Source organism: Trachypithecus francoisi, unplaced genomic scaffold, assembly GCF_009764315.1.
Source record: "Trachypithecus francoisi isolate TF-2019V2 unplaced genomic scaffold, Tfra_2.0 Lachesis_group16, whole genome shotgun sequence".
Classification (NCBI taxonomy): Eukaryota; Metazoa; Chordata; class Mammalia; order Primates; family Cercopithecidae; genus Trachypithecus; species Trachypithecus francoisi.
Window position 1 is genome coordinate 7,813,469 of NW_022681461.1, and position 26,767 is coordinate 7,840,235.

Below are 26,767 nucleotides of genomic sequence, written 5' to 3' on the forward strand. Positions count from 1 at the left end.
AGAGCATCCTACAGTTCTTCAAGGTGGGCACTTCAAACTCTCAAGTGCCCTGGTTCCAGGAGCCTTTGGACATGCTCTTGAGCTTGAGAAATGAGAGGAAGAGCCAAGAGGAGGCGGAAGACGCAGTGCCCTGGGTGGTGTTGGCATCAGATTCCTGGAAGTGGCCTCATATGCTAGCCCAGAGGAGCCTCCAGGACCACTGCAGGGCCTCCCACCCTGCTTCACTAGAAAGGCCCTGCAGAAGCAAGATCGAGAGCATCCTTCAGAGGCAGAAGGACCCGAGCTGAACACTGGTTCTCCTGCTTCTTGAGTATGGACCTGAGGGGAAGCCTCACTTTCACATTTGTAAAGTGAAGTTGCTAATATCAGCCTTGAAGGACTCCTGAGAGAATTATGGCAAGTAGCCAGTGTGATCACTTACCACAGACGCTGGCCCACAGAGGAGGTTCATAAACACTGAACAGATGCAAAACCCTCGAACACGGCACAAGAGGTGCAAGTCAACAATCCTGAAAAATAAAGGGAAGGGAAAGGAAGGATATTTTCTCCATATCTTAAAATTTTTTTTTCAAAAACTTCGTCAGGACAAAATGGAAGCAACTGGTTGAATTTTGTTCCCCAGGCCAACACTTACACACACACACATGCACGTACACACACACATGCACGCACCCATGCATGCACACACGCACACACATGCACGCACACACACTCATGCACACATGCGCGCACACGTGTGAACACACGCGCACATGCACACACACGCACCCACATGCACACGCACATGTGCACACACGTGCACAGATGCACACACACAGATGCACATGCACACACACACAGACACACACGTGCACACCCGCATGCTCACACACGCACACACGTGCACGCACACATGCACGTGCACGTGCACACGCGTGCACACACACGCACATGCACACAGCCACACACGCACACACATGCATGCACACACACACATGCACGCACACACACCACACACATACACGCTTGCATCTCTGCACGGGGGGGCTGATCATCCTCGCAGCAACGTGGTTCGGACAATTCCCTTATGGAGATACTCCGCACCTTGGTATTCTGCTCATAGAGTCTGCACATCTCTCACACTGAGAGGTCAGCCTGAGAAGTGTTTTCTCCCTCCACTGCATGGATTGGCTCCACCTTAGCAAAGAGAGCCCCACAGTAAGTATATTTTATCACAGGTTTCGGCCCATGACAAGTGTGACCAAATAGCTGGCTCTGGCAAGGGTGTGCCAGGGCACCTTGCAGACATTCCTTGATGCCTCTGTTTATTTGTTGGCTCCTTAACAGGTAAAATACTTCATCTTCCAAGCCCACTGTAACTGCATTAGTTAAGTTTAGCAGTGTGCTGTGTGAATGTGCAGTGCTTCTATTATTAAGCTGACATAAGAGAGGTAAATATTTCCCCAGTGACATGCAGCAGCCCTGGCATCCAGGGACTCCTTTCCCAAAAGCCTTTCCAAATAGGGAAGCTTGTAGCACTCTAAAAATGAATCAGGGGACCCCAAAGAATTTGTGGATTTGAAAATATTCAACACATGCTCGAAATATCTTTCCTGTGAGGTATTCAGAAAGAACTGAACTCTGAATAGGAAGATCTTATGATCACAGAAAGTACAAAGGGCTGGCTGCACCGCCAGCCCCTCGATTCCCTGGCCAGGCACTTAAGGAAATTGCACTGCACCTGTGTCCACTACTGTGTCCTCTGGGCGCTGGCATTGTCAGTTTCAGATTCAAAAGTCTCGTGATGCTAGCTCAGGAACTCCAACTCATTGGGAAACACAAGAAACATTTCTCTTCCAAAAAGCCTTCAAAAATTTCAAAAGTAATGAATGGCCTGAACATTCATAGAAAGTAAAAGAGTATAATACCTAATATTTATTGAGCATTCACTATGTTCTGGGCACCGGGCTTAACTTGTCTTATTTGATCTCACCACCATTCAATGACATAAAGATAGTTACCAATTTCTTTCTTTTCTTTTCTTTTTTTTTTTTTTTTACAGCATCTCGCTTTGTCTCCCAGGCTGCAATACAGTGGCGTGATCTAGGCTCACTGCATCCTCCACCTCCCGGCTTCTTGTGCCTTAGCCACCCCACTTGGCTCATTTTTGTATTCTTAGTACAGACGGGCTTACTCCGTGTTGGCCAGGCGGGTCTCGAACTCCTGGCCTCGAGTATCTCCCTGCCTTGGCCTCTCAAAGTGCTGGGATTGCAGGTGTGAGCCACCACGCCCAGCTCCAATGTCAGTTTTCATTCATCCCTTCAATAATAACAAATACTTATCGAGTGCCTACTGTGTACAACATGGTTCTAGCTGCCAGGCGTGTGGCAGAGAGCAAGACGATATCCCTCCCCTGGTGGAGTTGATAATCTAAGGGAAGGAGACAGACCACAGCAAAAGTCACAGGGTGATGATACTGTGTCGGGTGGTGGTAAGCATCTCAGAGAAAAAGGAAGCAGGCTTTGGGGTACAGGCAAAGAGAACAGGGGCAGGAAGGACTTCTGGGAGGAGAGGGCATCTGAGCATGGACTTGAGAAAAGGAGGTGCAGCCAGTCTGGATGTGGGGAAAGCTCGCCTACTTTGGGGACAGCAGTGCTCTGGCCTAGAGGCAGGAGGGTACAGAGGACTCGGGTGGAGAGCAGGGAGCGAGGGCTGAGGGCCAGGTGGACATTGGGGAAGCAGCTAGGGCCTCACCATCAGGGTTCGTGGGGAGGCATGACATCTTGGACTTTATGGCGTTTAGGGCATTCCAGAGTTTTCAGTTCCATGATATTTCACTCTTTTAAAAAAGTGCTGATCACACTCCACAGAGCTGACTTTACGACCAAACATACCATCAGAAAGCCACACTCTTGCAGGGAACCCTTGCTCCTGAATTATCCTTATCAAAATACAGACATTAGAAAAGAGATATACCAAGTTTGTTCTTTGTACAGAGGCAGAAGAATTGACTGCAAAATGATCCTGTAACTGGAACCAAATAATGACCCCTTGATATTTTACCTTCTAGGCCTGTCATCTTATAACTAAGGTAGTCTGCATGGCTCCGATGCCCATGAATGGCAACTGCAGGGACTATCGGGTTTGCCAAGAAGCCGTGAGCTGTCAGACCCGCCCTGTCCCTGGCAGGCAGCTGACTGCTCCAACCCTCATGTCAGCTCCATGATCGCAATGCCGGGCATTTGCCGGCACCAGCCCACAATAACGGGACAGAGGAATTTAGATCTACAGATGCTCTTACAGGGGAAACGGCTCCCTCGAGTCCTACATCTCCAATTCGGGCTGGGTTTACGGCAGTTCTTATCTCATTCTTCATATGGCATTCCTCTCTGTGCCTGCTAATCACAGAATTCCTGGACATTAAAAGAATATGGAGAGTCACATCCTGGAACCCCGTGCTACCATGGAGGGTCACGCCTGAATTCCCCAGAGCAGACGCGCGCAGACAGTCTCCAGACAGGGTCACGCAGCATCCACCAACCCACTTGGCCCTGGGTGTCACCACCCTGTCATACAATCCTTCCTAGAAATGGAAGCGGGTTCTGCTATTTCCCTATTACTTCTAGGCCCACTTTTGAAAAACAGCCCATCATCAGCTGCCACCCTCACCTTTCCAAAACCACACGGTCTTCATTTCTCATGATTGACAGCATGGAAGACTTGAGTTCGGGCACAAAGACCTGTGGATCCAGCCCTGGAGGCTCATGTGGACCTTGAAGGTCCACTGAGCCAGGGCCTCCCCAGAGCTGGGGCCACAGGCCTCAGCATCCAGCCAGGGCCTGGGACAGGCCAGGTAGCAGCTGCTGGCAGGACAGCTTCTCATCAGGTTCCCTGCCAGGAGGTGAGCTGGCTCCACGCTGACCTGGGAACATCTTGTCCACTTCGATGCTTTTGGACAGGACTTTCGTCAGAAACCACCCAGCTGCTACCCAGCCCCCAATCACCCTGCTGCGGGTTTAGGCCCACCTCCTCCAGCACCCTCCTGCAGTGGGCATCCGTCTCCCTGCAGGAGACTGTGTCTTAGCGACTCATGGGGAATGAAATGAAATGTCCTGGGGTATACCTCGGCCCTATGAGTGTCACTTGACAGTGGTTGACTTCAGCCCACCGAAGAGTCCCGGGCTATGATGGCTTCCAGGGAGAGCTGCGGAACTGCGCACGGTGATATGCAGAGGGGCTGCGCTGCTCTCCAGCTGTCCTGTTCTCCCTGCAGCCCCACTGTGCCTTTCCGATCCACTCCATGTGCAAAGACACGGTGAACCACACAATATGACCACTCTGCCAAACATGTGATCCAACAGCACATCCGTTGGTGTTCTGTGGGGCCCCTGAGTAAAAGGGCAGGAGCTCACACTGCCCATCTGCTATGGCAGGGCAGTGGAGGGAGGCTGCAGGAGGGAGGGCAGGGAGGTGGAGGGCAGCACTGCTGGGGGGCGACTGTAGGGAGAGGCGGAGGTGCGCAACAGAGGCCTGCTTTGTAGCGGGAGACTTGGAAGCCGCTGGGCTGCAGCGAGCAGACCCACGGAGAGGACTCCCTTCCCACATTTGTGGGTGTTTTGCTTCTCTTTGCTTTTGTGACATTGCTCAGGGCCCACAAAGTTCTTTTTGAAGAACTGTCTTTCTGTCTGCTTGCTTTTCCTCTGCTTATTGAGTACGTTGATTCATTGAGGTGACAGCTACGAGCAGTTTCCCACTGGACACCAAAATGTACACGTACTGCAGACAGTGTACATTGAATCTCTCATGGCTGCTAAGTGTGTGTGCTGTCAATGTGGGTTCAGACATATGGGCCCAAAGTGTCTCTGAGTGTCCATTTTACACACTGCCCGCACATATGCAGAGGAGATGCTGGAGAGAATTTCTGTGTGTTCTCTCTGTCTCCCACGTCTCATGTTTTACAAAAGTGTCCTGTGAACCTGTGAGAAGCTGTGCGTGTGTGTAGTGTGGGATGTGTGTAGGGGTATGCTGTGGGTGTGCATTGTGTGTTCGTTGTGTAGGGTGTGTGGTGTGCTGTGTGTGTGGTATGCTGTGGTGTCTGCATAGTGTGGTATATGTGTGATATGGCGTGTTGTACGTCTGTGTGGTGTGTGTGGTTTGTAGTGTGTGGTGAGTGCTGTGGTATGCAGTGTGTGGTGTGTGGGGTGCGTGTGGTGTGGGGTGTGGTATATGGGGTATATGGCATTTGTGTGTGTGTGCATATGATGTAGCATGTGCATGGTGTATGTGGTATGTGGTGTATGTGTGATATGTGGTGTGTGTAGTATGAGGTGTGTGGTGTGTATATGTGGTATGTAGCATATGTGTGCTCTGTGTGGTGTGTGTGGTATGTGGGTGTGGTGTGTGTGCTGTGTGGTATATAGTATGTGTGGTGTGTGTTTGTATGTTGTATGTGTATGTGGTAGGTGTGTATGTGGTATGTGTTGTATGGTGTGTGTGTGTGTGGTATGTGGCATATGTGGTCTGTGGTGTGTGTGCTGTGCATGTGGTATGGGGTGTGGTGTGTGTGATATGTGGCATGTGTGATGTGTGGTATGGATGTGTGGTGTGTGTGTGGTATGTGGTATGTGTGGTGTGTGGTATGGGTGTGTGGTGTGTGTGATATGTGGCATGTGTGATGTGTGGTATGGATGTGTGGTGTGTGTGTGGTATGTGGTATGTGTGGTGTGTGGTATGGGGTGTGTGTGTGTGATATGTGGCATGTGTGATGTGTGGTATGGGTGTGTGGTGTGGTATGTGGTATGTGTGGTGTGTGGTATGGGTGTGTGGTGTGTGTGTGGTATGTGGTATGTGTGGTGTGTGGTATGGGTGTGTGGTGTGTGTGTGGTATGTGGTATATGTGGTGTGTGGTATGGGTGTGTGGTGTGTGTGTGGTATGTGGTATGTGTTGTGTGTGGTATGTGGTATGTGTAGTGTGTGGTATGGGTGTGTGGTGTGTGTGTGTGGTATGTGGTATGTGTGGTGTGTGGTATGGATTTGTGGTGTGTGTGTGTGGTATATGGTATGTGTGGTGTGTGGTATGGGTGTGTGGTGTGTGTGTGTGGTATGTGGTATGTGTGGTGTGTGGTATGGGTGTGTGTGTGGTGTGTGTGGTATGTGGTATGTGTGGGTGTGGTATGGGGTGGGTGTGTGTGTGGTATGTGGTATGTGTGGTGTGTGGTATGGGTGTGTGGTGTGTGTGTGGTATGTGGTATGTGTGGTGTGTGGTATGGGTGTGTGGTGTGTGTGTGGTATGTGGTATGTGTGGTGTGCTGTGTGTGCTGTGTGTGTGGTTTGGGTATGGGGTGTGTGTGTGTGTGTGATATGTGGTATGTGTAGTGTGCTGTGTGCTATGTATGGTGTGGTGTGTGTTTGTGGTATGTGTGCTGTGTGTGTGCTATCTGCTTGCTATGTGTGGTGTGGTGTGAGTGTGGTATGGGGTGTGGTGTGTGTGTGTGGTATGTGGTATGTGTGATGTGTGATGTGTGGTGCATGTGATCTGTGTGATATGGTGTGTGGAGAGATGTGTGGTGTGTGGTGTGTGTGTGGTATGTGTGGTGTGTGTGTGTGGTGTGTGTGTGTGTGTGGTATGTGCTATGTGTGGTGTGCTGTGCATGTGTGGTATGAGGTGTGTGGTATGTGTGTGGTATGTGTGATGTGTGGTGAGTGATGTGTGGTGTGTGGTATGGGGTGTGAGGTGTGTGTGTGGGGTATGTGATGTGTGTGGTATGGGGTGTGTGTTGTGTGTGTGTGTGATATGGTATGTGGGGAGATGTGTGGTGTGTGGTGTGTGTGTGTGGTATGTGGTATGTGTGGTGTGTGGTGTGCTGTGTGTGATGTGTGTGTGTGGTATGGGGTGTGTGGTGTGTGTGTGGTATGTGTGATGTGTGGTGAGTGATGTGTGGTGTGTGGTATGGGGTGTGTGTGGTGTGTGGTGTTCTGTGTATGATGTGTGTGTGGTATGAGGTGTGTGGTGTGTGTGGTATGTGTGATGTGTGGTGAGTGATGTGTGGTGTGTGGTATGGGGTGTGAGGTGTGTGGGGGGGGGTATGTGATATGTGTGTGGTATGGGGTGTGTGTTGTGTGTGTGTGTGTGATATGGTATGTGGGGAGATGTGTGGTGTGTGTGTGTGGTATGTGGTATGTGTGTTGTGTGGTTTGCTGTGTGTGATGTGTGTGTGTGGTATGGGGTGTGAGGTGTGTGTGTGTGGGGTATGTGATATGTGTGTGGTATGGGGTGTGTGTTGTGTGTGTGTGTGATATGGTATGTGGGGAGATGTGTGGTGTGTGTGTGTGGTATGTGGTATGTGTGTTGTGTGGTGTGCTGTGTGTGATGTGTGTGTGTGGTATGGGGTGTGTGGTGTGTGTGTGGTATGTGTGATGTGTGGTGAGTGATGTGTGGTGTGTGGTATGGGGTGTGAGGTGTGTGTGTGTGTGGTATGTGATATGTGTGTGGTATGGGGTGTGTGTTGTGTGTGTGTGTGATATGTTATGTGGGGAGATGTGTGGTGTGTGGTGTGTGTGTGTGTGGTATGTGGTATGTGTGGTGTGTGGTGTGCTGTGTGTGATGTGTGTGTGTGGTATGGGGTGTGTGGTGTGTGTGTATGTGGTATGTGTGATGTGTGGTGAGTGATGTGTGTGTGGTATGGGGTGTGTGGTGTGTGTGGTATGTTGTGTGCATTAATAAATTCCTGGGCTCGGGGCTCTCTTCCCAGGGTCACTGGGTGACCCAGGCATTCCTTGAGCTGGACATGTCCACTGAGGGTTGGAGTGGTCTAGCACTCCCTCCCACCCTCTGAACAGTCCCCTTCACTGTCCAAGATGGTGCCTTCCTCCAGCAGACACATGCCGGGCTCTGCAGCCCGGAACATGCATTGCTTTCACAGCCTCCTCACAGCCCTGTTCAGTGGCACCCTGCAAACCTCGGCTTTATGATCCTCGTGTCAAGCACATGGAAACTGGTCATAGCACCAAAAAAAGGTCTGCTGTGAGATAGGTTTCTTCTGTTCACGATGGCACCTTGGGGTTACACTTTAAACTCCTTTCTCAACTGCAACCACACTGTGGGCACACTGGTTAAAAACAGCGCATACACATCTGCACGCACACATGTTTGTACAACACACACGTCTCTGGGGTGCAGAGCTCTGCGCCTAGGCCTCTTCACACTAACGTGTGAATGATTATGAGCTTCGAAACCTTCCCAGGAAGCCGTGTTTTTGAGCACGTCGCTGACTCTCAGTGCAGTGAGGTGAAGTCAGAACTCCCAGATGACTCTCACCACCAGGACTTCCCTGGGGGCCCTACACCACCGCTTCTCCAAGGTGGCTCGCTGACCACAGGCATCACCAGGGCTGCTTGCCACGTGACGCTGCCCCAGCCCAGGCCACACCCTCCAAAGCAGACTCTCTGTGGACAGGACCCTGATCTGAGCTCCAACAAGCTCCCACGGGCAAGCTTGAGCTCCCACACCATGGGTAGAAGCAAGGGAATCATGGCCTGGAAGCCTGGCAAGCGGAGATGGAGGAGAGTGCTGCTTCTCATTTTCCTTAAACAGGAGCAAGGGCAGCTTCTACCGGGGTCCCATGCTTCAGAAGGCCCCACCGGGAGCCCACACCCCTCCCTTTCAGGAAAGGACCAGGACCTCCCCTGTTCTCTGCACAAATGCTCTGGCCACTTCCATGGCCTGCTCAGGCCTTTCTGGTTCAGACACATCTTGCACAGTTGTATGCTCCTTGGGTGGTCAGGAGGCAGCTGTGTCCAAGAGTGTGGACACAGCTTGGATGTGAGTGGCCGTAGGGCCTGGCCAGAGAGTTGCATGGCGGGGAGAATTGGCCGCCTTTCTTGCAGGCCCCACCCTGCCCCAGGCTGAACTGCACACGTGGGCTGGATTCCCCGTTGCTCTGTTGTAGATAAAGGGAACTTCACCCTACGCACACCTCGATTTCTGGTCTTTGCCTTCCAGAACTGGAAAAGAAAACATTTCTGTTGCTTTAAACCACCTAGACTGGCATGTTTTGTTACAGAAGCCCTAGGAAATGAATGCAGAGGCCTGTTTTGTTATTTGCACATGATTTGTCCTACTGTAAGCAGTGGTTGTCAAAAGCGTGGTCCCCAGACCAGCACCATCAACATCTCCTGGGATCCTGTTGCAAAACAAGTACCAGCCCCCGACAAAGCTATTACATAAGAAAATTGGGGCGTGCGGGCAGCGATTTGTATTTTACGGAGCCCTCCAGAGGATTCGGATGCTGCTCCAATCAGCACCGCTGGAGAAGGTGGGATGTCAAGGAAAGGACAGGATGGGGACCAGAGGATGGTCCTGTAGGGGCCTGCGGCTGCTTCCGGCGGCATCCCTGGACAGCTGTGCTGGGCCTGTTGGCAGGAGGGAAGGCGGTCAGGCCTGAAGGGTGGGTATGCATACCCCACAAGGTGTCATCAGCTCCCAAAACTTGAGAGACTTAAGAATGTACCATCACACCTGTTTGTGGCCCCACATTTTGCTCTGCAGAACTCCTCGTGCTCTGTGTCTTGGGCCTTACAGAATAATCACAGTCCACGGCCAGTTTGGGTGGACAGTGGAAACAGTGCCAGTGGGACGCTGTCACAGCCACGGAAGGCCATGCCCTTCCCAGCTGGCTCCCAAAGGACACATCCCCAGAGTGTCTGCAGCTCCAATGGCACGGCATGGCAGGCATGGCCCCAGCTGGCTCCCAGTTGTGCCCAGGCCCCCTTGGCTCTGTGACTCTGCACACGGTGTCCCTGTCGCTGGACTGTTCTGTCCTCACTGAGTCATCCTGTAAAGCGGCGCTCCCATGTCACCTCCCCTCGGCTGTTCTCTGTGCCTGCTGCCTCCGCTGCTCATTCTATCTCAGCATGCTGTGAAGCTCTCAAGAGATCCACCCACACAGCCACCTCTTTTCCAGCTGGCATCCTTCCAGCTGCCCCACTTTGTTCTCCTGGTGGTCCTCTCGCTTCCAGAATCACCACTTCTGTTCACTATATTACTTAATCATTGAGTTTCAGGATACACTTAGCACGTACATGAACAGCCAGAAGGAAAGCCGCCTGTTCCTCTTAGAAGCCTGGGTTGATCACTCTAAAGTGGTAACAATCTCCAAATAATTCCTCAAACCCCGATTCCTGCACTGCTATGGACACACAACCCTGTAGAGATCCTATTCCTTGTTTTAACTACCACTTAGCGGAAAAACAGAAGGTGAAAGGTCGTTTGGGTTATGGATGTGGTAACTTTTGAATACAAGGTCACCTCCCTGGTCCCATGACAGTCCCAAAGCCAGGTCCACCTCGAGCTGGAGCAGAACCAGCCTCCTGCTTCTCCCCACCTTCTCTGGGCAGAGACACACACTGGTCCCTTGGGGGACTGGGCATAAGTCTATTGGCAAGGACTCTGAGGCACTTTCTGCAAAGCACAGGGCCTGCAGACATGGCCGAAGGAGGGTGCTTTTCCTTCATCCCCTTGTCAGGCGCACTCATTGGAAAGTTTCCTGGGCTCCTTCCAAATTAATGGATGTTTTAGGAAGAAATAGACAGATCAACAATCTGGGCTGGATGCTGAGTTGGGTCCTGAGACTGGGGCCCTGGAGTCCCTGAAGAGACATGCTCCCTGAGGAATCTCAGTGGTAAATAGAGCAAGGCCAGCCTCAGGCATGGGCTCGGGAGGCGAGGTAGGGCACTTCTCCCTGGAAAGCAGCCACTGCCTGCCTGCTCAGACCTGGGGAGGAAACGAAGCTGTCTGCTCATTCACTCACCTGCCAGCACGCACAGAAGGCAGACGGGGAGGCAGTTTCACCAAGAGACCATCTGTGCGGGTCAGCTCAGGCCGTGGTAATAATGTGCCACAGACCTGGCAACTTAAACAGCAGAGCTGTATCATCTCACATCTCTGGAGGCTGCGCATCCAAGACGAGGCTGTCGGCAGGGCTGGTTTCTTCTGAGGCCTCTCCTCGCCTTGCCGATGGCATCTGCTCCCTGCACGCTCACACGGTAGTCCCTCTGTGTGTACCTAATCTCTTCTTCCCAGGACACCAGTCCTATTGAATCAGGGCCCACCATAATGACCTTATTTTACCTTACTCACCTCTTTAATCACCCTGTCTCCAACTACACTCACGTTCTGCGGTCCTGGGTTCAACTCCAACATACAAATCTGGGGGAACAGGGTTCAGCCCATCTCATCACCCCAACCCTCAGCTGGAGGGCAGCGTGTCTACCCATCTAGGAGGTCACCCTGTTTCTATGTGTGAGAAGCCCAGGTGGTTTTGGGGAAACACCATAGCTCCAGCCCGCAATGGTGCACGGAGCAGGGGCCGAGGTTGCTGATACCCTGGGCTGGTCCCGTCTTCAACTTTAAAGCAACGTGTTGAGAGGCTCTCTGAACTGTACACCATGTTCTTGGCCACCTGACAAGGAGAGAAATAGGACAAAGAAAGTTGTGTGATGAGGCAGAGGATCTTCACACAGGGCAAGAGGGGGCTGGGATGGGAGACTGAGCTGATCCCCGGACGGGAGGAGGGAGTGTCACACCCTCCAGATCCTGCGCACCATCCTCGGCCTGCTGGGATGGCCTCCTCCCCTCTGGAGCTCACCTATCCTGCACCACTTTCTGGGCACATCCATGCTGGGGGCAAGGGGAAAAGGAGCAGATTCTCTGGCCCTTATGATACCTGAGCTGGTCCTAAGCAGCCAGTTTGGACCTGCATAAGCCTGATTGACTTCAGGATGTAGCCAGACCACAGACGGTGGCCTTCCTTCTTCTCTCTATGTCCTTTCTTATGCATGTAGATCTGAAGCCCTTTGCAGCAATTTTTAAAGGGAAAAAAATAATTTTTTAAAAACTGGCATGGAGCGGCCAGGCACAGTGGCTCACGCCTGTAATCTCAGCATTTTGGGAGGCCGAGGCAGGCAGATCACAAGGTCAGGAGATCGAGACCATCCTGGCTAGCATGGTGAAACCCCATCTCTACTAAAAATACAAAAAATTAGCCAGGCATGGTAGTGGCGGGCATCTGTAGTCCCAGCTACTCGGGAGGCTGAGGCAGGAGAATGGCGTGAACCCGGGAGGCGGAGTTTGCAGTGAGCCGAGATTGCCCCACTGCACTCCAGCCTGGGCGACAGAGCAAGACTCTGTCTCACAAACCAAAAAAAAAAAAAAAAAAAAAAGAAAAAGAAAGGCCATGGAGCAATTGGCAAGTCAGCCTGAGAAGCTGAGAAGGTGTGGAGTGGGGAGGAGAGATTGGGGAGGGCCCAGCCGAGGGTGAGGCGCCCCGAGAAGGAGAGGGAGGCCCTTGTGAGTGAAGCCCAAGTGTGCAGGGACACAGCAGAGCTGGGGGGGCAGGGGCAGGGCTCACCCATTTTATTTATTTACTTACTTATTTAGTCTTTTTTAAATTTTACTTTTTCATAAAACATTTTTAACTTTTTTCTTTCTTTCTTTTTTCTTTTAAGAGCGAGTTTCCCTCCACATTGCCCCTCCTGGCCTCAGGTGATCCTCCCACCTCTGCCTCCTGAGTAGCTCCTCTTACAGGCACTTGCCACGGCACTTGACTGACGAGGAGTCTTTAGGCCCCGGGAGCTGTTGTCCCCGCAGTCCTGTGGACTCGTATGGATGATGCAGTAGCCAGCTGGAAGGCTTCAGGATAAGGACTTCTGTCACCCTTCTGTCACCAAAGGCAGGTGTGGGCCCTAAGGGGTCCCCAGGATGCCTTAAACTTCAGCTCCGCAGATGACGGGGGGCGCATGGATGCCCTCGTGAGCTGTCAGAGCTGCCTTCCCCTGCCCTCAGCACCCTTGGGCCCTGCACAGCTGGCACTCTGGGGGGTCTGCCGAGCAGTAAGGAGGAATCTGACTTTTGAATAAAGAGGGAAGGCCAGCTGCTGCAGTTCCTAAACACGCACCGAGGGCCTCTCCGACCGAGGCAGGAGACCTTCACAGTGTAACTCACATGGCTGCTGACTGCTTCCTGACACAAAAAGAGTAGAAGAAAAAAAATTAAAGTGAAGAAAAAAAGGACAGAGTAAGAGATCAGTGCAGAAGCTGTCAGGCAGTTTTTTCTGTCTGTTTGCAGTGTGTAAGAAGAAGCAGAATTGCAGGGCACACACAGGACTTCTTGGTTGCGGTGGGCACAGACGCCCAGCAGGAGCAGGTGAGGAGCTGGCCAGGCCTTGGGGAGCCACTGCCTGGATGCCCGGGGAGATGGTCTGCCCGCGTCTCTCTGGACACAGTGACAGGCCACGCTCCAGGAGGCCCCCATCTAGATGTTCCTCAGACTTCAACCCCAGCGTAAACCCAAACAAGGCAGGGGTTGAAGGAGGTCACATCCAAGCCCTAACAGAAACTTGGCAGTCAGCTGTCAGGGAGCATTTGGCCATGCGAACCAGACTCATGGATTTACACAACAAACAGGACATGCCCAAGCCTGGTTGTTTAGATTGTTCCTGCATTTAAGTTTTAATTGTAGAATTCAGGCCGAGGTCCTCCCTGGATGCTCTGAACACAGCCCAGCCGGGGCTGGCTCGCACTGCAGGAGCAGATCCTATCACCTTCCTCAGGCTGGGCCTTTGTTAACACTGGCTTTGTAAGCAGCCTGCTTCAGCATCCAAGAGGCGCTCAAGGGTCTGCCCAGAGCAGGGGGATGTGCAGCAGGGCTGCTGCTCGCCCAGCCCCATCGCCCAGACCTCTCCATCAGGTGCTTCCCAGAGCGAAGTGGAGTGTTCCTGAGAGACCTGGGCAGGAGGAGGCAGGACTAATTAGGGCCTGTGTCCCTGTGTGTGGACAGAGGGCTGGGCCACGCCTGGCTTTTGTGCACTTTGTTCACTAATAACTGCTTGCCGAGCATCTAAGACTGCAGGCGACGTGCGTGTGAGAGGCATAGTCCTGGCTCTCTTCATGTTTGCAGCCGGGTGGAGAGAAGCCCGGTGCCGAGCCGGAGATGTCATATTCAGAGAAATGGTGACGGCTGCCGTGGACAGTCCAGAGGAGGCCATGCTGAATGGAGCCGTCCCCTGTGTGGATGAGATCCTCCCAAACTGGGCACCTCCGGGCAGCTTTCAACCCAGTCAGTAGAGTTTATTTCCAGTTCAGTGGGGTGCCCCCGTTAATCCAGTTTGGGAAGAATCTCCTTGTGTTTAGGAAGGGCTGTGCTCATACCTTGAAAAGGGGATTGGACCTCATGAGCTTTCATGAGGGTGCGGGGGCTCCAGGTCCCCCAAAATTCTCCAGACACTTGCTTAATTTACTATCTTAAGGAGCCTCTGAGCAGCACTCAGAGAACTGAGGAGGATTCTCCCATTTCACAGATGGAAATGGAGGCTGGGGCCATCCAGGGGTGGCCCAGGTCACAGGTGAGCTGGGAGAGACAAGATCCTCGGGGCCCATGCTCGGCTCAGCCCTGCCCTGAGGAGTCAGGAAGGGGCTCCAGAGAGCACACTGGCAGGTCCTCAGCCCGACCCATGATGCCACATCCATGACAGTCAGACCTGCCGACAGCGATGAACTGGAGAAGAAATAACCTTTTTTACTTGTCTACTTTATGCCTGAGGCTTTATTGCATTAACTTATTCAATGATCACACCATCCGCATGAGATGGGTAAGGTTAACCTTGGGAAAGTCAGCTTTCTAGGAATAAGTAACCTGCTGTCACCACATGGAAAATGACAAACGAGAGGGGAACTCAGCCCTCCCTGGGCCCACGGTCCACCCTCCACACTCATACTGCCTGATGGTGCTCAGAGAACTCTGGCAGGTTTGGGGTGGCGAGAGGGAGGCCTGGCATCCCTCCAAGGACTTTGAGACTCTCAAGTGCAAGTTCCCAGACCTGCAGCATTAGGACAGAAATCCAAGACTCCAGTGTGAGCCCACAGCCCTCCAGGTGAGAAGAGCTGGGAGAGATAGCCCAGCCCAGCAGGTGGAAGCCCTGTGGGGACAGTCCATGCCCTGGGGGGTGCAGAGCACTGTTGACAGGTTGACCTGGCCAGAGCAGGCCCCACACAAGCCGCATCCCCCTTCTGCCTCCTGCAACCTCTCTCTGAGCTGTGGATAGAGTCAGGTGGGTCTGGGACCCACCGCAGGAGCCACATGCCCAGAGCAAGTGCAGGCAAGCTGGGTTAGCACAGGTGGGCAGGAGAAACTGAGAACCAAGGCCTGTCTCAGGCCTGGCCACTGGGGTGGGCTCTGAGACACTCTGCCCGGGCAAGGAGGGACAGTCACCAGGCTCCTGGCCCCAACTAGGGGACATCTGATCACCTCTGCTCTGTACAGTACACAGAGTAGAATGTGGGACAGATAATTCCAGGGAGCTGCCCTTTCTAATTAGGTGGTGAAGTCAGCATGAACTTCAAACAGGGCAAAAATAGGATCCTAAAAATAGCCCTGGGGGAACTGTGAGGGGAGCTGGAGGTGCTGCTTGGAAAGTTCCGGGGCCTGGGCAGGACAGTTCCCACGTGGCCTCCAAAGCAAGGGGGAGCCTCGGCTGACCCCAGCAGACCTCCAGATGCAGTGAGAGCCCAGAAACTCAGGGAGTGGGGCGGGTCCTGTGCTGGGAAAATTGCTCAGGGCTTCAGGGGTACGAGCCTGCACATTTGTGGCTCAGGGAGTCTTTCTCACGGTGCCATCTGCTTGATGGCTCTTTAAATATTGCACTGGGTTGCACACATGCTCCTGTGTGCATGGGCTTGCTCCTGCAGGTATAACTGTATGTGTTTATCATAGTTTAGCAGGGACGTGGTGGCTCACCAGGCCTTCCAGACACTCCCTACGCAGAGTGCAGTCCCTGCACCAAAGCGATGGCAGCACCCAAGAGCTGGTTAAAACCACAGGCTCCAGCCTGCCCCAGACCCTCTGAGTCAATACTCACATTTCCACAGGGTCCAGGGCTGACTTGGTGTCCAGGAAAGTGTGAGAAGCCGGCTGCAGGTGTTCAGAGGCATGCCCCAAAGCATAGGGATGGGGCTGAGGGTCTCATGGGGTTTTCCTGGGGGTCCAGGCCCCAGCACACAGGGGCTGCTGTAGGCAGGGGGTCAGGGATAGGGACCTGAGGTGAGGCTGTTGGCTGAGCAAGGCCTGGAAGCTGGCCAACCCTATAATGAGAATGCTCAGAGTCTGGTCCAGGCGCTGGCCCAGGGCTCCTGTTGGCAAGCACGCAGGTGCCTAGTAGTGCAGGGGATGCCTGCCAGGGCTGTCTGGGACCCCTGATGTCACTGTAACACACAGAGGCACTCCTGAGTTCCCAGCTCCTGCACAATGAGAGAGTCCCAGCTCCACCGGACCTTCCGAAACACTTAGCAAAGCTCCTACTACACCACAGGACGGGCCTCCACAGGGAGTGAGACTGGTAGCCTCCTTCACTCAAGGGCTCCCAGGCCTGCTGGGGGACAGATGCCTTGGTGTTGTCAGTATTGCAGTCACCCTTTCCAGCACAAGCATCATCCTATAAAATTCCCACCAAGCCTTTGCTCCCTTGCTGATTTGCCCGTTCTTTTCTTGCAACGTACTTTCCTTTCTCTAATAAATCAGCCTTTCTCTACCTACAACTGTCCTGGTAAATTCCTTTTACTGGCCATGCGACACTGACCCCAGACAGTTGCTACTCATGATATAAGGCACAATTTGCTTATGCTGCAGCATCTTTGTGCATATTTTTGGCAGATACATGCATTTATTTCCCTTGAGTATATTTCAAGAAGTGGGGTTGCTGGGTCATGGAGCATTCGTGGTAGGTGTTTGCTGAGCCTTAGTGGACACTACCTAACAGCTTTGTCCCAAGGAGTGCTCAGTCACTGGGGTCCTAACCAATCAGGAACACAAGGGGCAGCACTTTGATGGTCAGTTGGCTCTGGTGGATAATGTAGACATCCTCCTCTGTTGTCCAAGCCTGCATGGGGATAGCTGTGGGCCCAGCCTGGCAAGCCTGGGGTCCAACCTCTTAAAGCCCCATGAGCCAATGACTCTCTGAAACCCTACCACCTCCCAGGATGCCTTGACTGTAAGCCCCTGTAGCCCATGAGACCCTAAAGGTAACCTTTCCATCCTGGGCTCTCTCCTTGTTGCCTTGGTTGTCCCCAATTCACCCCCAACCAGAGGTGTTGTCGCTCTATTCTGCCCTGCTCCCTCAGGGTGGACCCATATACCTCCTCAGGGAATTTAGAATTGTGCAGATAAAGCTTAGAACAGGGCTGTTGTTGGGCTCAGTAACACAAACCCCAGTGAAGCGAAAAACTGCAAAGGCCTGGCTTCTGTGTGGTGGCGTGTTGTATTGCAGTGTGTTGTGTTGCAGTGTGTGTTCTCTTCTGTTGTGCTGGGCTGTACCATATTGTACTGCATTGTGTTGTATTGTGTCATACTGCATTGCATTATACTGTATTATATTGTGCTGTATTATGTTGCGTTGTGTTATATCTTTAATGAGAAAAGACATGAGAAAAAAATTCAACTTAACATATGCACAAACCACCCTGGCACATCATCACCCCTTGAGTGTTCTTAGTGGCCCGTCAGAAGTAGATTTACCTGGTTCCGAGAAGACCAAGAAAGGCTCCCCAAGGGTCTGGCTTGGGGGTCTTCAACCAGAAGGACTTATGCACATCACCTCCATCCATTAGAAGCCACCCAGCAGCAGTCTTCACGTCTGGAGATACTTGGAAATCACCCCGGAAATTTAAACAAAGTGACATCCAGGCCCCAGCCCAGAGGTTCAAATTAATGTGTGGTAAGGGCCCAGAACCACCACCTTCCCTCATCTCTCTCATCTGTTCGCCATCTTCTGTAAGCCCCACATGGTTGGTGCAGTCACAAACGGAACCTTGTGTGAATGCATTCAATAGAATGCTGTCCCTCCACCGGGTAATGAAAGAGCTGTCACCAGGCTTGCAGCTGCCTGAGGCCTTAAGGAATCAATGCTTAATCCTTCAACATCAGCCCAGCATTCACCTTCCAGGCCCCATGAGTCCACTAAGGGGTCCTCTTCTTGGCCACAGCAACTTGTAGCAGAGGACCATTCACAGGGAAAAGGTAATTAAAAGGTGGCCCGCCCCTCAGCCATTCTGCCAAGGAAAGATAGCTTATTGTTTTCTCTGGTTGTGCACAACTTTTCGGGGTGACTCTGAGCCAGGTGGTAGAGACCCACGTTGAGCACCCACACAGCGCTGCACTGGGGACTTTCAGAAGCGTGTGCTCAGGAAAGCGGGCACAGGGGTCCTCACTGAGCAAGTTCTACAGCCGGAAGAGCACCCAAGCCCACTGTGCAGGCGGGGACGCACGCACTGCTGTTCACCTCCCCCTGCGTTTCCTAAGGGCCCTGGGCACTGATTTCCTTTCCATAGAACATATATCCCAAGGAGATAGACACACCAAGCACACACAATCACATATCATGTGAGATGTTCTCAGCATCATTTCTTTGGTCTCCCTAAAGTAAATACATTAGTAGCCTCTGGTGTACTTTCCACGGTGAGAGCAAATAGTCGAGTAAATATAGCATCTGCCTTAAAGGCACGGGTACAGGAAAGAGGCCGGAGCATCCCTGGACACAGTTTTCTGCCAAGCCTCAGCCATTTGTCACTGAGGTTCCAGTTCTGAAACAAACAAAGTGGACTAGGACTTGAATGTAAAATCACCAGGACATGGTGTGGTCTTTAAGGGCATTTGAAGAGCTGTTTTCTCCTTTGCTTTGATGTTTTTGTGCATGTTAGACCATGCCTCCATTCACAGAAGACACAGCACAAAGGCAGCAGTCTCTGGAGCTGGCCTGTCATCTACAGAAAGGTACAGGATTGGCTCCAGAGGGCAAGGCAGGGAGCAGGCAGGGTGACCCAGGCTGGCTTCCACCAGTCCATTCCTATGAAGCAGGGGTAGGATCTGCTCAGAAAAAAAGCATCTGGCCAACGTTCTTGAGCATCCATGGGACACACAGCAGGGAATTTGGTGCCATGACCCAAGTTCTCTATCTCTTCAAAATAAATTGAAGTCAAAGGAAAACCAATTTATTTACTGTTTTTAAATCATCTAAAGGATTATAAAGCTTGCTTCAAAAAAATGTGCCTACGTACTTAGTATAATCTAACTTTCAATGAATACTTTCAACCATGCAATTCCTGGGCTAGCTACCTACTTAACAGGGCTAGAGAAGAAGGGATGGAGAAGGGGCCAGTTTTTAAAATCCTATGTGTGCAGCTCAGAAGTCTTTGTACCAAATGTCACAGAGAGTACTGGATGTTACATGACTGGTAGAGAAAGTTATTCTGAAATGCAATTATCAAAAGAAATGTGAGGGCGGGCACAGTGGCTCATGCCTGTAACCCCAACACTTTGGGAGGCCGAGGTGGGCAGATCACCTGAGGTCAGGAGTTCGAGACCAGCCTGGCCAACATGGTGAAACCCTGTCTCTACTAAAAATACAAACATTAGCCGGGCATGGTGGTGCATGCCTGTAATCCCAGCTACTTGGGAGGCTGAGGCAGAAGAATCGCTTGAACCCAGGAGGTGGAAGTCACAGTGAGCTGAGATTGTACCACTGCACTCCAGCCTAGGCAACAGAGCGAGACTCTGTCTCAAAAAACAAAGAAACAAAGAAAGAAAGAAAAGAAATGTGAAACACCTTTTTAAATAGCTTAATGTATGAATATTTTCTACAGGCAGACACTTTACCATAATCATATGTTGAAATGACAACTTTTCTAAGAAGGCACTTTTCGTCCAGCCATCTCGACAAGGCTTAGCATCTCTTAAGTTTCTGTTAATGACTCTAGAAGCTACCGCTAGCTCTTCAGGCATCTTTATGTTTTTGCTGTTTCCCTTTGCCTGTGATCTCCATGCCAGCAGCTATTCATTGGCTGCAAATCAGTAGTGATTTAAGTGACCAGAAATATGTCTCCAGCTAACACGGGTCTGTATGGACAGCAAAGTTCATTTAGGAGCCTCAGCAAGAACTGCAAGGGAAGGAGGAGGCGGGAGACAGAGAAGGAAGAGAAGCCTTGGGCAGATCTGAGTCCCAAGTCCTGAGCAGTATTCAGGACCCCAGGGGCAGGCAGTTCCTGGAAAAGCTGCCGGGCATCAGACTCCTGCCAGAACCAACACTCAGCGTCAACACACCCCACACTGTCGTACACTCTTAACAGGCCAGGGTTACATGGAAGCCACAGGACTTCCCACCTGCATTTCCACCACAACACTAACGATAACACCATCTCCATCACAACCGGCTTTCCCTTTTGGTCCATTACAAAGTCTCCTTGAATGTTCTAAATAGTCCTTTTGGCCATGACATGCCCCACACTGCAGAAGGAGCAGGCAGGGAGCTTGTTCTGCCCTGGATGGCTTCCCCACATCCTCCACAGGCTCAGGCACCGCAGCTCTGATCTGGGCAGTGCTTGGCAGAGGCCCTCTTGGCCAGGGAACAGCATTGCTGGAAGTGGGTGGGATGGCTCTGACTTCGCTGGCTGCTCCGTAAGGTCAGGCAGTCCTTACGTTAATGCGGGGTAGAGGTGAGGTACACATGGAGCGGAGAGGAGCAGGGCTGGGGAGGCTACCAGGAAACCATGGAATGGAAACACCCTGGCCACACAAAAGCATCTCTGCCGGAGCTGAGCTCCTTATATGCGTCTTGGTCTCCCTCATTAGGGTCCCTCTGAGGCACGAATGCCCTGCGCCTGCACCATTCTCCACATCACTCGGCCACCCTGGGAGGAGGAATAAAACCCATTTGTCTAAGGCGGGGGCTTCTCTGTTTCTAGCACACTGTACATCCTCTCTAGGATGAGCTTCCGAATGAGGGATGAGAGACAGCCGCCGGTCCTTTCACATAGGCCCCCACCAAGGGCATGGTGACGTGCCCTCCCCTCAATCTGTGTGACTCAGGGCTTACTTTGACCAATAAAGTCTGGCAAAAGCGGCAAGACACGACGCCAGGTTCTGGGCCCAGGCGTTTGGAAATGGCCACATCCTCTTCCTTCTCGGGGCATCATGAGCCACCGTCGGGAAGTGGACCACCCCCAGAGGCTGCGCTGAAGCTCTCTGAGCCATGGCCCTAGCTGATCACCACCTGCCACCACCCCATCAACACACCAGACATGAAAATAATGACAGTTTAGATTCCCAGACACTCATTTTTTGAAAGAATGCCAGCATGCTGGCTCAACCATGCTACCTGAAGTTGAAGAATTGCCCAGCCATGCCCACCCAATCCCTAACCCATGAAAACCAGTCTCAGCGCACTGAGTTCTGAGGTTCTGCTACCCAGTGGGTACCCTGATGCCCTGCTCCAGTGTCATCCTAACGTACATGTTATTTCCAGGCTCCCACCGGGCTGACCATGAGGTGTCCCTTGACCTTGTTAGACAAGAAGAGAAGTCCCCTGACGCTGACCTGGTGTAGACCCACACACCCAGTGTGTGTGTGGTGCTTTCTGGGTTTGGGGTTTGGGGTCCAGTCTTTGAGGGCATCAGGAGCTGCATGAGGAAGAGAGGGAGCTCTGACTAGGACAAATACCCACCCCCTCCCTGAGTGGGATGCCAGGAGTTCTTGGATCCTTTGGCTTGAGGCCTGGCCTTGTGGAAAGTCGCCCTGTCCACTAGGAAGGACCAGCCCTCAGCTCAGTTGCTCTGGGATAGGATTTCTCAACCTTGGCACCATGGGCATTTGGGAGCAGATAATTGCCGGGGAATCGCCCTGTGTGCTGCAGGACTTTAGCAGCTTGCCTGGGCTGTACTCCTCCTCCCAGCTGTGACCACACAAAATGTCTCCAGATATCACCACATGTCTTCTGGGAGCACAACTGCCACTCCCTCCATGGTTGTGAATTTCTGTCCTAGGGTGTTTTGGCCTTGTCAGAAAGAAACAATTCCTAGTGCCACTAGAAGTGGCAACGAATGCTAGCATATTTCACAAAATGTATTCCTTCAAATTCAGCTTTTGGAATCCTTTGTCTTTTCTGGATTTTCTGACCAATCCCCCTTCCCTTACCCCTCTGTGTGTGTGGTCCTGAGGGGGAGAGGAACTCTCTGTGACCTTCCCTGAAGAAGTCAGAGGGGCTGGCGATGGCACAGCTCACTCACTCACTCCAGGCTTCCCACCAGAGCCTCTGAGCTGGGAGGACACTGATGTGAGTAGAGGAGGAGACGAGGAACCAGCCCCAGCTCCAGCTGCTCCCTGCCAGCAGCTCCACATCTCAAGCACCTGCCTTCTTCTAGGCCTGGCCTTCTGGCCTAGCAACTCTGCAAGCCCAGATGCTTCCGGCTGAGGTGAGGTCCAGCCTGCAGCATCCTCTCCTAACAAGTCTGCCTTCCTCGGAAGGGAAAACCGAAGGAAAGGAGTGCAGATGAGGCCCAGCTCTTGCCGTGCGAATTGGCAGCAATAATAATTAATACCCCCGTCCACCCTGGATAAATACCTCCCACTCCCCATGACAAAAGTAAAATTCCTCTCGTATGGGAGAGGAGTTCACCACTGCTCACAATGATTCAATTGCCTGCCAACTGTTTAACAGCTGCGTTTTTTGCTCTGGGGAAGTGCCCCAAAAGTCCCTTAGAGAAAGTGTGTGGTGAAGAAACCAGGGACCGGGAGGCCATGTGCTGGAGGTGCCTGTTGAGATGCCGATGTGCACTGGGTACGTCATCTCCAGGGAGACGGGGACCAGGCTGAGTTTGGAGAGGGCAGAAGAGAAGAAGGGAGATGAGAAAACGCGAGCAAAGCAAGGCCATTCTATCCAGGAACCCAGGAGATCCGGGAACCAAAGGGAGACGGAGCCACGTCAGGCCGGTGGGGTGAACGGAAGCTTGCTTCCGTTTTTTGTTTTTTGTTTTTTGAGACAGAGTCTCGATCTGTCACCCAGGCTGGGGTGCAGTGGTGCGATCTTGGCTCATTGCAAACTCCGCCTCCCAGGTTCAAGCGATTCTCATGCCTCAGTCTCCCAAGTAGCTACAACTACAGGCATGTGTCACCACACCCGGCTAATTTTTATGTATTTTTTTTTTTCTAGCAGAGGTGGGGTTTCTCTGTCTTGGCCAGGCTGGTCTTGAACTCCTGACCTCAAGTGATCTGCCCACCTCGGCTTCCCAAAGTGGCTTCATTTTTTTTCTTTTTTTTTTCTAACAGCAAATGCATCCTATTTGAAAGGGGCGGGGTGGGGAGTGTGGGATGTCCTGGTGAGAGGAGGGGCCGTGGAAAATGGAGAAGCACTGCAGAAGCGAGAAGCATGGATGGAAAGCTTGGTGTCAAAGCTGCCGCAGCAGGGCCCACCCACCTCCTCCCAGAAACTGCCTCAGATCCAAGCTCAGGTGGCATCTCCACTCTCCTGGCTGTGGGCACGAGGGACCGAGCCTCCCCTATTGCCACGGGAGCCAACACCAGGGATATCACCCCCCTCATACCACAGTGATGCCTCTTACTTGCTTCTTGATGGTGGGAGTGAAAACTTAGGAACATCTCTTTCATCCAGTATTTCTTCTTCACCTGAAACTCAATGCCCCAAGCAGAGGAGCCTTGCTAACGCTGGCTGAAGGGAGGGGTGCTCATATTATTGTTGTTATTAGTCATGAAGCACACTAGGCCGAAAGAAGCTGCAGAAGGCTTCCAGCTGAACGTGTGTGAGCCAGAAGAAATGAACCTTGAGTGTTGGTGTTGCAGGGACACACTGGTGACCCGGATGCGGCCCCACTGATGGCCAAGTGAATGCGGAGAAGTAAGCAAGAAATCACAAGGTGCCCTATGCTAAGCCTGGCTGTGGGTTCTGTGGAGGGACTTGGAGTATAACCTGGGCCTCCTATTCTTATCTGGAAGGTGAGGGAGACTTTTGGAAAAACGACGTCTAAGCTGCATATCTAAAGGACTGCCAGAAGTGGCCAGCTGAGGCAGGAGGGGCCTGTTTCTCCCTACTTAACACCTATTGCTCTGCTCTTGCTGGGCTTCCAAGGAAAGAGACATATACCCTTTTACCACTGGCTCCCGTCCAGCCGGTCTTAGAACATCCTTGTCAAAAAGCTTTTAATAGCCAGGCTGGATTCTTCCTGTTGAACTCCAGGGCTATTTCCTCTCAGTCTGTTTATCTTAATGTCTCTTATCTGCCATTGGCAGCACAGGACTTGATCACTTACTTGGGGACATTACTTAAGGGGGAAACTTGTGAACCCTTATAACACCATGTAAGACAGTGTCATGGTTTTGTAAACAGCGTGTTCTCCAGACAGAGGCATCTAATAGAAACATGTGACCTCATGCGTTTCGCTTCTATTCAAAGGAGTTACTATCCTTTCCAAAATAAATGCATAGCCAATTTCAAAATCAAAAGTGTACTTACGAAGTGGTTCTTAAAATGATTCAACATAAGCTGGAAAATTTCAAATGAAAACAGTGCATTGATCAGTCCCTAAAAGCAGCGGCAGAATTTTTTATGGCTTCATATTTATAATACTGATGATATTCTCCTTAGATAAAAGTATATTGCATGCATTCAGAATTCAGACACAGAGCATTCCCAAGTTATATGCTTGCTGAAAATACCTTTCTACATATGTTTAAATGTTTACACAGACATGCACTTAAACATCATCTCTGGTTATTCAATTTCCTTTCTTTTCATAAGCATGAGGCTGAGATTAAAATGCATATGTTTTATATTCCAAGTACATATTTGGGTAGTTTCTATCCTAATGAAGACAAAAACCTTCTAGTACTTGATAGTATAGTAGGGAAATTATAGTTAGCAATCACTCACTGTATATTCCAAAGTAGCTGGAAAAGATTTGTAACATACCCAACACACAAAACAAGATAAATGTGTGAGGTGATGAAGATCTTAATTTCCTTGATTTGATCATTACATGTTTTATACAGGTGTCAAAGCCTCACGTGTACCCCCAAAGTATGTACAACTATGATATATTATAAATAAATAATAAAAGACAGAAGCCTGACCATGCTATGTTCAATCCACAGCCACGCCCTTCGCTGTGCACCTGATCTCCCCATCCCACACCAGTCCCTGAGAGACAGGACAGAGAACACGGGCAGGGCTCCCCTGCCCTAACCACTGGTCCTCAGTTAGTTATCCTGGCAATACTTCCCAGGCCCTCTGCCCTGGTGCCCCCCACACTTAAGATAGCTCTGTCTATCCCCCTACCCTGCAGGTGGGTCGTGCAGAGGTGAGGCCACTGCTCCAAGCCTCGACGGAGGGCACTGGGGCAGGTGTGCGCCATCCGTCACTGCACCCAAGGCCATAGACCATGTGAGCAGTCCTTCTCTCTTTTCCACATGGAGGCTTGTGAATCTGGGGACGGATTTCAGAATTTAGGATACCCTAGTCCCCTCTCCAGGGCTTTGTCACCCACATTCCATGTCCATAAAGCTGCAGAGCTTCTGTGGCCATGTCTCAGCACATTTGATCCAGCATCAGCAAAGAAAGCCCATTCTTTAGCATGCCAGTGGTTGCAGTAGGCACACCCTCTCCAAGCCTACGCTCCCCAAGGTAGAGGTTAGCTATTCCTTGCCAAGTATGAATGCTGATTTCCGATGGCCCACCACAGGGAAGCAAAGCCATCCTCTTCCTCCTTCCCCTCATTCGGCTCCCATTACTGGCCTGCATAAGGAGCACCTCTAGGCTCTCCTAACAGAAGAAAAGCCACTGTGTCCTTGTAGCTCACATCTTTGTCCTTTAGTTCCACAAACAGCTGCTACATGCCCACAGTGTGCCAAGACCTGGGGCTCTCCCTGTGGTACCTCGTCACACCATAGAGGACAGGTGCTGTTCAGAAATTTCTGGTGCTGTTGGTGTCCTGCACTCAAGATGCTTCCCAGAGCCAGACTCCACTCACCGGCAGCCTCACTGGGAGCACAGAGGGTTTCCTGATGCTCACACTCCATAGAGAAACAGGTGGAGACGTGTCCACCAGGACAAGAAGGTGGCCATTGGGAATAGGAAGGACATTCCTCCTGGGCCATGGCACAAGGGGAGGCAGCCATGGGGAGAGGACAGAGCAGGGAGAGCAAGAAGGAACCTGGGAAGGAAGGTCTCCTGGACCCCTGGAAGTTCCAGGCTGGGGCACAGAGATCAAAGAGCACTCACTGGCCAGAGCTGAGAGGCATCTGCTCCGGTCTCTGGATGCCTGCCTGTCCACCACAAGCTGCTGGAGAGATGTTCTTGTTTGAGGGTGGATTTTATCTGCACAAGCTTCCCAGTGGTGAGGGTCCCAGGAAATGAGTGCTACACAGACGTTCTTCAGGCAAAAAGCCTATTCCCACCCCCACCCCACATTATAGATGCTCAGAAGAGACTGGTGTGACCAAGTTACCAGCTCCCAGGTGGGGCAGGACTGGCCCTAACAACCCTGGAATTCCAATATCCTGTCCAGTGTGTGCTCTGAGGTTGGAAGACCCCAGAGCACAGTCTGCTATCTTCTTAGCAGCTGCAGAGGTCACTGGAGTCGTAACATTTCTCCAGGATGGGAAAGGAGGAAGCAGCAGTCGCCTGCATCTCCCGGAAACCCTGCCAGGGACCAGATGTCGCACGGGCTTCCCGGCACGCTTTGTGGAATCATCCAATCTGAAGTCAGGCCTCCTCAGGGTGCAAATGCTGGCTTCTGCCTTGGAGAATTATTAACTCTGGGTTTTTTAAGGCAGCCGCTTGCATTCAGCTCTCAAAACCATCAGAGGCACGAAGCACATAGGGTGCAGACCGCTCTCATGCCAGGTCACATGATAGACGAGAAAGCAATCCCTGAGGTCATAGTTGCTCCCACCAGGCCC